The sequence below is a fragment of the Chelonoidis abingdonii genome, chromosome 2, assembly GCF_003597395.2.
Source record: "Chelonoidis abingdonii isolate Lonesome George chromosome 2, CheloAbing_2.0, whole genome shotgun sequence".
Classification (NCBI taxonomy): Eukaryota; Metazoa; Chordata; order Testudines; family Testudinidae; genus Chelonoidis; species Chelonoidis abingdonii.
In genome coordinates this window covers 256,629,749-256,639,725 of record NC_133770.1, presented here as the reverse complement: position 1 = coordinate 256,639,725, position 9,977 = coordinate 256,629,749, and the positions used below count along the sequence as shown (strand labels likewise).

The window sequence follows — 9,977 nt, the reverse complement described above, 5'->3', positions numbered from 1 at the left end:
CTCCTCCCCCCCCACAAGTGGATTAGAGCTGAAATTGACCTTGCCGGGTCGAATTTGGGGTAGTGTGGTCGCAATTCGATGGTATTGGCCTCCAGGAGCTATCCCAGAGTGCTCCATTGTGGCCGCTCTGGACAGCGCTCTCAACTCATGCACTGGCCAGGTAGACACTTTTGAACTCATTTCCTGTTTGACCAGCATGGCAATCTGCAGGTGAATGCAGATCTCATCAGCAGAGGTGACCGTGATGGAGTCCCAGAATCGCAAAAGAGCTCCAGCATGGACCGAATGGGAGGTACGGGATCTGATTGCTGTATGGGGAAATGAATCCGTGCTATCAGAACTCCATTCCAAAAGATGAAATGCCCAAACATTTGAAAAAATCTCAAAGGGCATGAAGGACAGAGATTATAACACGGACCCACAGCAGTGTCACATGAAACTTAAGGAGCTGAGGCAAGCCTACCAAAAAAACAGAGAGGCAAATGGCCGCTCCAGATCAGAGCCCCAGACATGCCGCTTCTATGATGAGCTGCATGCCATTCTAGGAGGTGCAGCCACCACTACCCCAATCCTGTGCTTTGACTCTGTCAATGGAGCAGCACACAACAGGGATGTGGGTTTTGGGGACTAGGAAGGTGATGAGGAGGGGGTTGAATATAGCTCACAGCAAGCAAGCAGAGAAACCATTTTCCCCGACAACCAGGAACTGTTTCTCACCCTGGACCTGGAGCCAGTACCCCCCAAAGCCACCCAAGGCTGCCTCCTGGACCCGCCATGGGGAGAAGGGACCTCTGGTGAGTGTACCTTTGTAAATACTGTACATGGTTCAAAAGCAAGCGTATTTAATGAATAATTTGCCCTGGCATTTGCGTCCAGGGACATCTCCATAAAGCTCTCCTGGATGTACTCCCACAGCCTTTGCAAAAGGTTTCTGGGGACGGCAGCCTTATTCCGTCCTCCATGGTAGATCACTTTACCATGCCAGGCCAGTAGCATGTAGTCTGGAATCACTGTATAACACAGTGTATGGTCCTGGCGTTTGCTGGCATTCAAACAACATCCATTCTTTATCTCTCTGTGTTATCCTCAGGAGAGTGATATCAATCATGGTTGAAATAGGATGATTTTATTAAGGGGACATTTAGAGGTGACCACTCCTGCTGGGCTGTTTGCCTGTGGCTGAACAGAAATGTTCCCCGCTGCTAGCTATGCGGTAGGGGGAGGGGTGAAGCAGTCATCCCAGAGAATTGAGGGAGGGGGGAGGTTAGTTGGGTTTGTGCTGCACGTTAACCCGAAAACCGCAGCCCCTCCTTTTAAATTGCCAACCTATTTTAAATGGCCAATCCAATGGTTGCTTGATATGGGAAATGAGGGCGCTGCTGTTTGAAACCATTTCCACATGTTATGAAGGTTTAAAAAGCCAAAAGACTGTGGCTTACCATGGCTCTCTGCAAGCCGAATTCTGTTGCTCAGCCCTGCGTGAGTGATCTCTCACACCAAACCAGCATACCCTCTATAAGAGACAAAATGCAATCTTGTATCGAAAGCACATGTGCTATGTAATGTTAGCAGCAAAGTTTATCGTGAAAAAGTCTACCCATTGTTCTCTAAAATGTATCTTTTTAACTACCACTCTTCCTTTTTTTCCCTCCACCAGCTGCAAATGTTTCAACGCTCACGCTATCTTCTCCTCCTCAGAGGCTAGCAAAGATTAGAAAGTGAAAAAAACGCACTCGCAATGAAATGTTCTCTGAGCTCATGCAGTCCTCCCACACTGAAAGAGCACAGCAGAATTCATGGAGGCAGACAACATCAGAGTTCAGGAAAGCCCAATATGAACGTGAGGACAGGTGGCAGGCTGAAGATAATATGTAGCGAGCTGAAGATGATAGGTGGAGTCAGCTTGCTGACAGAAGGCAAGAGGCAATGGTGAGGCTACTGGAGGAACAAACTGATATGCTCCAGTGTATGGCTGAGGTTCAGAAAATGCAGCATGAGCACAGACAGCTGCTACAGCCCCTGTGTAACCAACCGCCCTCCTCCCCAAGTTCCATAGCCTCCTCACTCAGACGCCCAAGAACGCGGGGCTGGGGGGACCCCCAGGCACCCAACCACTCCACCCCAGAGGACTGCCCAAGCAACAGAAAGCTGCCATTCAGTAAGTTTTAAAGTGCAGTGTGGCCTTGTCCTTCCCTCCTCCCCCACTTCTCCCGGGCTACCTTGGCAGTTATCCCCCTATTTATGTGATGAATTAATAAAGAATGCATGAATGTGAAGCAACAATGCTTTTATTGCCTCTGCAAGCAGTGATCAAAGGGGGGAATGGAGGGTGGTTAGCTTACAAGGAAGTAGAGTTAACCAAGGGGGGAGGGGTCATCAAGGAGAAACAAACAGAACTTTCACACCATAGCCTGGCCAGTCATGAAACTGGTTTTCAAAGCTTCTCTGATGCACACTGTTTCCTCCTGTACTCTGCTAACTGCCTTGGTGTCCGGCTGCGTATAATAAGCGGTCAGGCGATTTGCCTCAACCTCCCACCCCGCCATAAACGTCTCGCCCTTACTCTCACAGAGATTGTGGAGCGCACAGCAAGCAGTAATAACAATGGGAATACTGGTTTCGCTGAGGTCTGAGCAAGTCAGTAAACTGTGCCAGCATGCTTTTAAACATCCAAATGCACATTCTACCACAATTCTGCACTTGCTCAGCCTATAGTTGAACAGCTCCTGACTACTGTCCAGAGTGCATGTGTATGGCTTCATGAGCCAGGGCATTAAGGGATTGGCTGGGTCCCCAAGGATAACTATAGGCATTTCAACATCCCCAACAGTTATTTTCTGGTTTGGGAAGAAAGTCCCTTGCTGCAGCTTTTGAAACAGACCAGAGTTTCTGAAGATGTGAGCATCATGTACCTTTCCCGGCCATTCCACGTTGATGTTGGTGAAACATCCCTTGTGATCCACCAGTGCTTGCAGCACCATTGAAAAGTACCCCTTGTGGTTTATGTACTCGCTGGCTTGGTGCTCCGGTGCCAAGATAGGGATATGGGTTCCATCTATCGCCCCACCACAGTTAGGGAATCCCATTGCAGCAAAGCCATCCACTATGACCTGCACATTTCCCAGAGTCACTACCTTTGATATCAGCAGCTCAGTGATTGCGTTGGCTGCATTGGATCACTATTGAAGCAGTCCCCACAGTTTAGATTGCCCACTAACTAAATTCCCACTCCAAATTGATGCCCAGCTGACTGGTAGCTGTCTGGTAGCTGTCTGGTGTTGCAAGCTTCCACAGCACTATCACCACTCGCTTCCAGGGTTGCTCTCATCCTGGTATTCTTGTACTTCAGGGCAGAGGAAAGCAAGTCACAAAGTTCCACAAAAATGCCCTTACGCATGTGAAAGTTTCACAGCCACTGGGAATCGTCTCAGACCTGCAACACTATGCTGTCCCACCACTCTGTGCTTGTCTCCTCCATGGCATGAACCTGCCCCATTAACACTAAGATGTCCAAATCACCTAACTACCCCTCCCCCCACTATTCTAGGCAGGACTGAATCTCCTATTAAACTTTTCAAGGTGCCCCTGACAGACCTCACTGAAACGATTGTCGGCCGTTGATTTCATGGAAGGGAGGTATGGGGGAGCAAATGAATACAAATGAAATCTGGTCTCTTTCTTGTTTTGATCCACTCCATCTCTCTAATACATCTTAGGCTGGCAGCAGACAGTGCAGTATGACTGCTAGCCATCATCATCTCCTGACTGCTTGCCAGAAGATGGTGCAGTACGATTGCTTGCCATCATCATCTCCTGGCTGCTCGCCAGAAGACGGTGCAGTACAATTGCTAGCCATCATCGTCTCCTGACTGCTTGCCAGAAGACAGTGCAGTATGATTGCAGGTAGGACTGAATCTCCGGGAGATGAAACTTAAAAAGAGAATGACCTGGAGTCACTCCCATTTATGTCCAGGCACCCCTGACAGACCTCATTGAATGCTCCTTAGAATATGTACTAACTACCTATGCTAAACAATCTGTTCCACTTTGTATTTAGCTGTGATGTGCCGAGTACCTTTCCCACACCAGAACAAGATCTCTAGGTATGGCTACACTTACAGCTGTACAGCGCTGGGAGTTAAATCTATCTTCGTACAGCTGTGTAGGGAAAGCGCTGCTGTGGCCACATTTGCAGCATTTGCAGTGGTGTTGGGAGTGGTGCATTATGGGCAGCTATCCTACAGAGCACCTCTTCCAATTCTGGCGCCATGGGTTGTGGGAAGGGGGCAGAGGGTGCGGGTCATTCTGCTTCCTGTCCCAACACCCAGTGATGCATCTCTTCACATCCCAGCAATCCCTGTGTTTCCGTCCACATTTGGCGCCATCTTTCAACGGTTTCTGTGCAGCGCGATTCTGTGTTCCATTTCGGTATGTGGGAAATGGAGCCCAAACTGCTGAGGAGTATGCTGACGAGTCTCGCCAGCACATCACGTTTGGCAGTTGAGCTATTCCTTAAGATCCAAAGTGACAGTGAGGAGTCCGACGATGATAGTGAGTCACGTAACGCATACGACACGAAATTGCTTGTGGCATTCACAGACATGCTCAGCACCGTGGAATGCCGCTTTTGGGCTTGGGAAACAAGCACTGAGTGGTGGTATCACTTTGTCACGCAAGTCTGGGATGACGAGCAGTGGCTGCATAACTTTCGGATGAGAAAAGCCACTTTCATGGGACTGTGTGAGGAGCTTGCCCCCACCCTGCGGCGCAAGGACACGAGACTGAGAGCTGCCCTGCTGGTGGACAAGCGGGTGGCTATTGCAATCTGGAAGCTGGCAACTCCAGACAGTTACTGATTGGTCATGAACCAGTTTGGAGTGGGAAAGTCGACCGTTGGAATCGTGTTGATGCAAGTTTTCAGGGCCATTAATCGCATCCTCCTAAGAAGAACCGTGACTCTGGGGAATGTGCAGGACATTGTGAATGGCTTTGCACAAATGAGTTTCCCTAACTGTGGAGGTGCAATAGATGGGACACATATTCTTATTCTGGCACCACCCCACCTAGCATCCGAGTACGTTGATCAGAAGGGATATTTCTCTATGGTTCTCCAGACACTTGTAGATCACCATGGGCATTTCATTGACATTAATGCAGGCTGGCCCAGAAAGGTACATGATGCACACATCTTTTGGAACACTGGCCTGTTCAGGACGTGGCAGGCCGGGACTTTTTTCCCAGACCGGAAGATCACACTAGGGGACATCGAAATGCCCATTGTGATCCTTGGAGACCCCGCTTACCCGTTAATGCCGTGGCTCATGAAACCGTACACAGGGAGCCTTGACAGCAGCAAGGAACGGTTCAACTATAGGCTGAGCCGGTGCCGAATGAGTGTGGAGTGTGCTTTTGGCTGTTTAAAGGGCCACTGAGGGAGGAATTTGATGCCGAAAACCAACAGTAATGTTTGGTGCCCTGCACGGAAGTGAAGTGCAGTGGTTACAATGTTAGTAGGAATCTGTGTTTGCTAAGCTGATTTGCAGTGCCTGTTTCTTTCCTGGGCTAAGGTATTTTTAACTTTATATAATAATAAAGACTGTTTTCAAAGCCAAAAATTCATTCATTGAAAAGAAAATTACTTTATTGAAAGAAATACAACTTTTTGGGAATCTGAAAGGGCAAGGGGGTGGGGTGGGGAACTATACAGTCACAGATTTGCATATGTCCTGTCTGGAGTGCTGTGCAATGAGTGCTGCACTTCAGGATGGCTATGCTGCATAGTGATGGGGGTTGAGTGCAGAGGGTAAGGGTCGTAGTTCTCAGGGCTAGTTGGTGAACATACAGGTGTTGGAGGCAGCTAGTGGTGGTAAGAACCCGGATATTGGGGAAGGGAGGTTGGAGCTGACATGGGGGCACAAGGGAAAGAGCTTTGGGACAAGGGCTGCATGGGGGGTGAGGGCGGTAGTGCTCTGCCTGCATGGCTATGAGCGCCTGGATAGAGTCCGCTTGGTGCTCCAGGATGCTTATCACCCACTCCATGCTTTGCTTCCTGTGCGCTGCATTTTCCTTTCGGATCCTGCTTCCCCTCTCCCTCCATTCCTGCGCTTTTTGATTATCTGTGAGAGATTGATGTATCACTTCATGCAGCATGTCATCTTTGCTTTTTTGCGGTCTCTTCCGGAGGTTTTGCAGTCTCTCAGCCGGTGATAACACGGACAGCCAAGATCTTAAGGTTGCATCTGTAAAGGCAAAATGCAACACTTAACAGAGGCAGCATTGTTTATACCAGACAGAGTAATGATTTCCCTGCACTTACGGAAGGCACATACAGTCTTCACAATAGCATAATTTTCCCATACCAAAGAGAGCGCACATAACCCACGGGAGCCCTGAAATGGTGAGTAAGGGGGACTGATTGTTTCAGGGCTATACTGTCCTCTGGGTTTCTGTGCCTTGGGAAGAGGCAACAGCTGCAGGGGGACCTACACTGAACACTATCCCAACATTTTCCACAGTTTATCCTGGAAGATATCTCGCTGCTGAGGCTGACCTGGGAAGCAAAGGAGGGTCTCCTACTGCAATGCGGCTTCCGCCCTGGCCCCTATGCAGTTTGCCTGTGTGCAGCAATGGTCCCCCTATCCCTCGCGGCACAGTGGCGCGGACGCGTTAGCCTGACTGGACCACAGTGGCTCTCCCAATAAACCTGCACAAGCGCATTGCCCCTGTTCTGGATGAGACTTTCGAAGAGATTACCGAGGCCAATTACCACGACGTGATAGACCACATCAATGCACTATTCCTCATCTAGGCATGCATGCATGCAGCCCTAACCCTCCTCTCCCGAAAAATTTCCATCCTGAAAATAAAAGCCACTTACTAGGAACCTGCCCCTCTGTTTGTCCTCCACCAAGTATTGGCTGCTACGACTGGCTACCTTCCTCCTGGCTTGAGAAGAACTCCTGGCTGCATGCCTCCAGGGACTCCGAGGTGTCCATGGTGGTCCTCGGAGTGGAGGTGGGGTCACCCCCAAGTATCGCGTCCAGCTCTTTGTAGAAAAGGCAGGTCATGGGAGCAGCACCGGAGCGGCGGTTTCCCTTGCGGGCTTTGCAGTAGGCACTCTGCAGCTCCTTCACTTTAACCTTGCACTGCAGTGCGTCCTGGTCATGGCCCGTTTCCATCATGGCCCTTGATATCTGCCCAAAGGTATCATAATTCCTATGACTGGAGCGCAGCTGGGATTGTACGGCTTCCTCTCCCCAAACACTGATGAGGTCCAGCAACTCACCATTGCTCCATGCTGGGGCTCATTTGGAGCGTGGAGGCATGGTCACCTGGAAAGATTCACTGATTCTACCCCACACTTGGCTGAGCAAACAGGAAGGGGATTTTTCAAATTCCCGGGGAATTTAAAGGGTGGGTATGATGGTTGGTCACCCGAGGCCAGGGCAGTAGAGTTCGAACTGATGAGCAGAGTGGCTAGAACAGGCATTCTGGGATACTCCCGAATACTTCTGGAGGCCAATCACAGCGCTTTGGGTGGCCACACTGGTGGGGCAGCGCTGCATTAGCAGTGCTATACTCTTTATTCCTCTTGTGGAATTGGAATACAAGCAGCACTGCAACCGTGGAGATACAGTGCTGTATGTGCCTTGCCAGTGTGGATGGGGAGTGAGTTACAGCACTGTAAAGCCACCACCAGCACTGCAACTCTCAAGTGTAGCCAAGGCCTCTGTGTAGCTAAAAACTTGTCTTTCTCACTAACAGAAGTTGGTCCAATAAAAGATATTGCCTCATTCATCTTGTCTTTCTAATATCCTGGGACCAATATGGCTATACCACCACCATTGCATTCCAGTTACTCAGTGAGTTAATTAGCCCCAGGTGAACCTGGATTGCCTCATTCACCCTTGTGGAGCCTATCACTGGTAGATTGAGCCCCTGACCCCTTCAGAGGATCAACTGTCCTCTGACAGTCACTCACAGATAGGTTGCCACGTCTAGGCCTTGCAGAATTTCATTCAGTTTCTTTAGGAAGATATCTGGTGCTTTTGTCATGCTGCATAAGAGGTGACAAAAGCAGTATCTTATGGGTGGTGATACAAAAGTTGTCAGGATCAGATGGGGCACGGGGGAGGGAAGTAGTTGTTACCTAGCAGTTCTGTGTTCTTGAGAAACCAGGGCGCAGTACCCAGCCTGTCTGACTCACAAAAGACCTTCCCCACCCCAATCTCTGTTTGAACCAAAACCGATCAGAAGAAAGGCAATGAAAAGGCAGTGAAAAGGCACTGGGAGACATGCCTAAACCCCTGGGATAAGGTTGACATGATTAAGAAAACTCCCCTACTCTCATTTGGGACAAGGAAGCATCTCCATTAGTATACAGAATGGAGAACAGAGATTCCCAGGCAAGAACTGCATGGAACTCTGGGACCAGAAAAGCAGGGGAGCACTGCATGATGGGGGATCTCTGCTTCAGATGTTAATGAACCTACGCCTGCACACACCCAGCTCAGTAGTTATCAGACCAATTCAAGTAATAAATCCTTTATTGGGATCCAAAATAGCAAAGCTCCCTAATTGCATTGTAAGCTCCCTCCAAGGAACACCACCCATAACCAGGAATGATCAGCTCCTGTGGTCTAGCCTGAACCAGGGCTGTCCCTAGCTATTCTGGGGCCCTACGCAGCCCCCACCCCCATGGGGGATGCTGGCTTGGGGGGCAGGGGGAACTGCCCCCTAGCACTCATTGGTGGCACAGCTGGGGCCAGGTTGCTGGACTTCCCGTTACCGGTAAGTGTAGGCCTGGCCCTGCTGCAGTCCTCAGGGGTGTGGGGGCAGGGCTGGGGCAGACCAGGGGTGGGAAGAGGCTGGGCTGGGGTGGAACAGGGCCAAAGACCATGGGGAAGAGGCGGAGCAGGGGCTGGAGCAACACGCAGCTGCGTAGGGTACCAGGAAATGTGGAGCACCACATTTCCTGGTGCTCTACGCAGCTGCGAACTTTGTCTATGGGTAGGGATGGCCTTGGCCTGAACAAAACAACTTTGATATACTCCTTTGTTTACATATAAACAAATCTAGTGTTCTCCCTTGAAGCCATTGGGGCACGGGGGAGGGAAGTAGTTGTTACCTAGCTATGCTATGTAACCCCTACCTATGCTTAAGTAAGGGTTCTGATGCTTGGATCCAAAATCTGCATCAGTTCCATTGGGGCTTCATCTTCTTCTGACTGATCGTGCTGGGAGATCTGCCTGTCTCCAGCACTCCAGACCGTCAGCTACCACCACCACCACCTAGAACTTCAACCAATTCAAGCTTCACAGAGTGGTGAGAACCCATCGCGCGTGCTCTCTCTGTCTCTCTCTTTCTCTAAGTATAGCCTTCTGACCCTGACTTTTGTGATCAGTTATAGTTTTCTAAACCTGACTTTTATAATAAAGTTTGTTAGATTTAATATTACAACGGTTTTGTTTGCTTGGCTCCCTCATGGTTATTACCTGGAAATAAATAACATTCATCATTAAGCTGGTTGCTTCTGTCTCTCTCTCCCTCTCTCTCCCCCTCCCCCTTATGGGTGTTTTTTGGTTTCCACATTCGCTCTGCAACAACACTCCTCATACCTAAGCTAAAAGATCCCTGCAGCACCCAAAAATCCTGCGGGATTTGCTCATCAAGTGAGTTACTACCATAACAGTTGTAACGTGAAAGTAGGGATAGGGATGTGCTGAACCTGGGACATATGAGGGTGGCAGATTGAAAGTGCTTCTTGACCCAGCCTGCTCAGGTGTACTCTGTTCCAGTGTGGTGCACGTGGCATATGAGAGTGACAGCTTGGAGGTGCTGCTCGACCCAGCCTGCTGAGTCCAAGGGCATACGAGGGTGACAACTTGGGACTGCTAATTTGGGGGGGGGCGGGAGCTGACTCAGAATTTTTGAACGCTTAGGATGGACAATACTACATATTTGTTTGATGCTTCTCT

The 9,977-nt window shown here is 49.7% G+C and overlaps 1 pseudogene; it reads left to right on the top strand.

The window, feature by feature from the left end:
* Positions 1-214: 214 nt before the first annotated feature.
* On the top strand, positions 215-2,081 carry LOC142046245 (uncharacterized; annotated as a pseudogene).
* Positions 2,082-9,977: the final 7,896 nt, after the last annotated feature.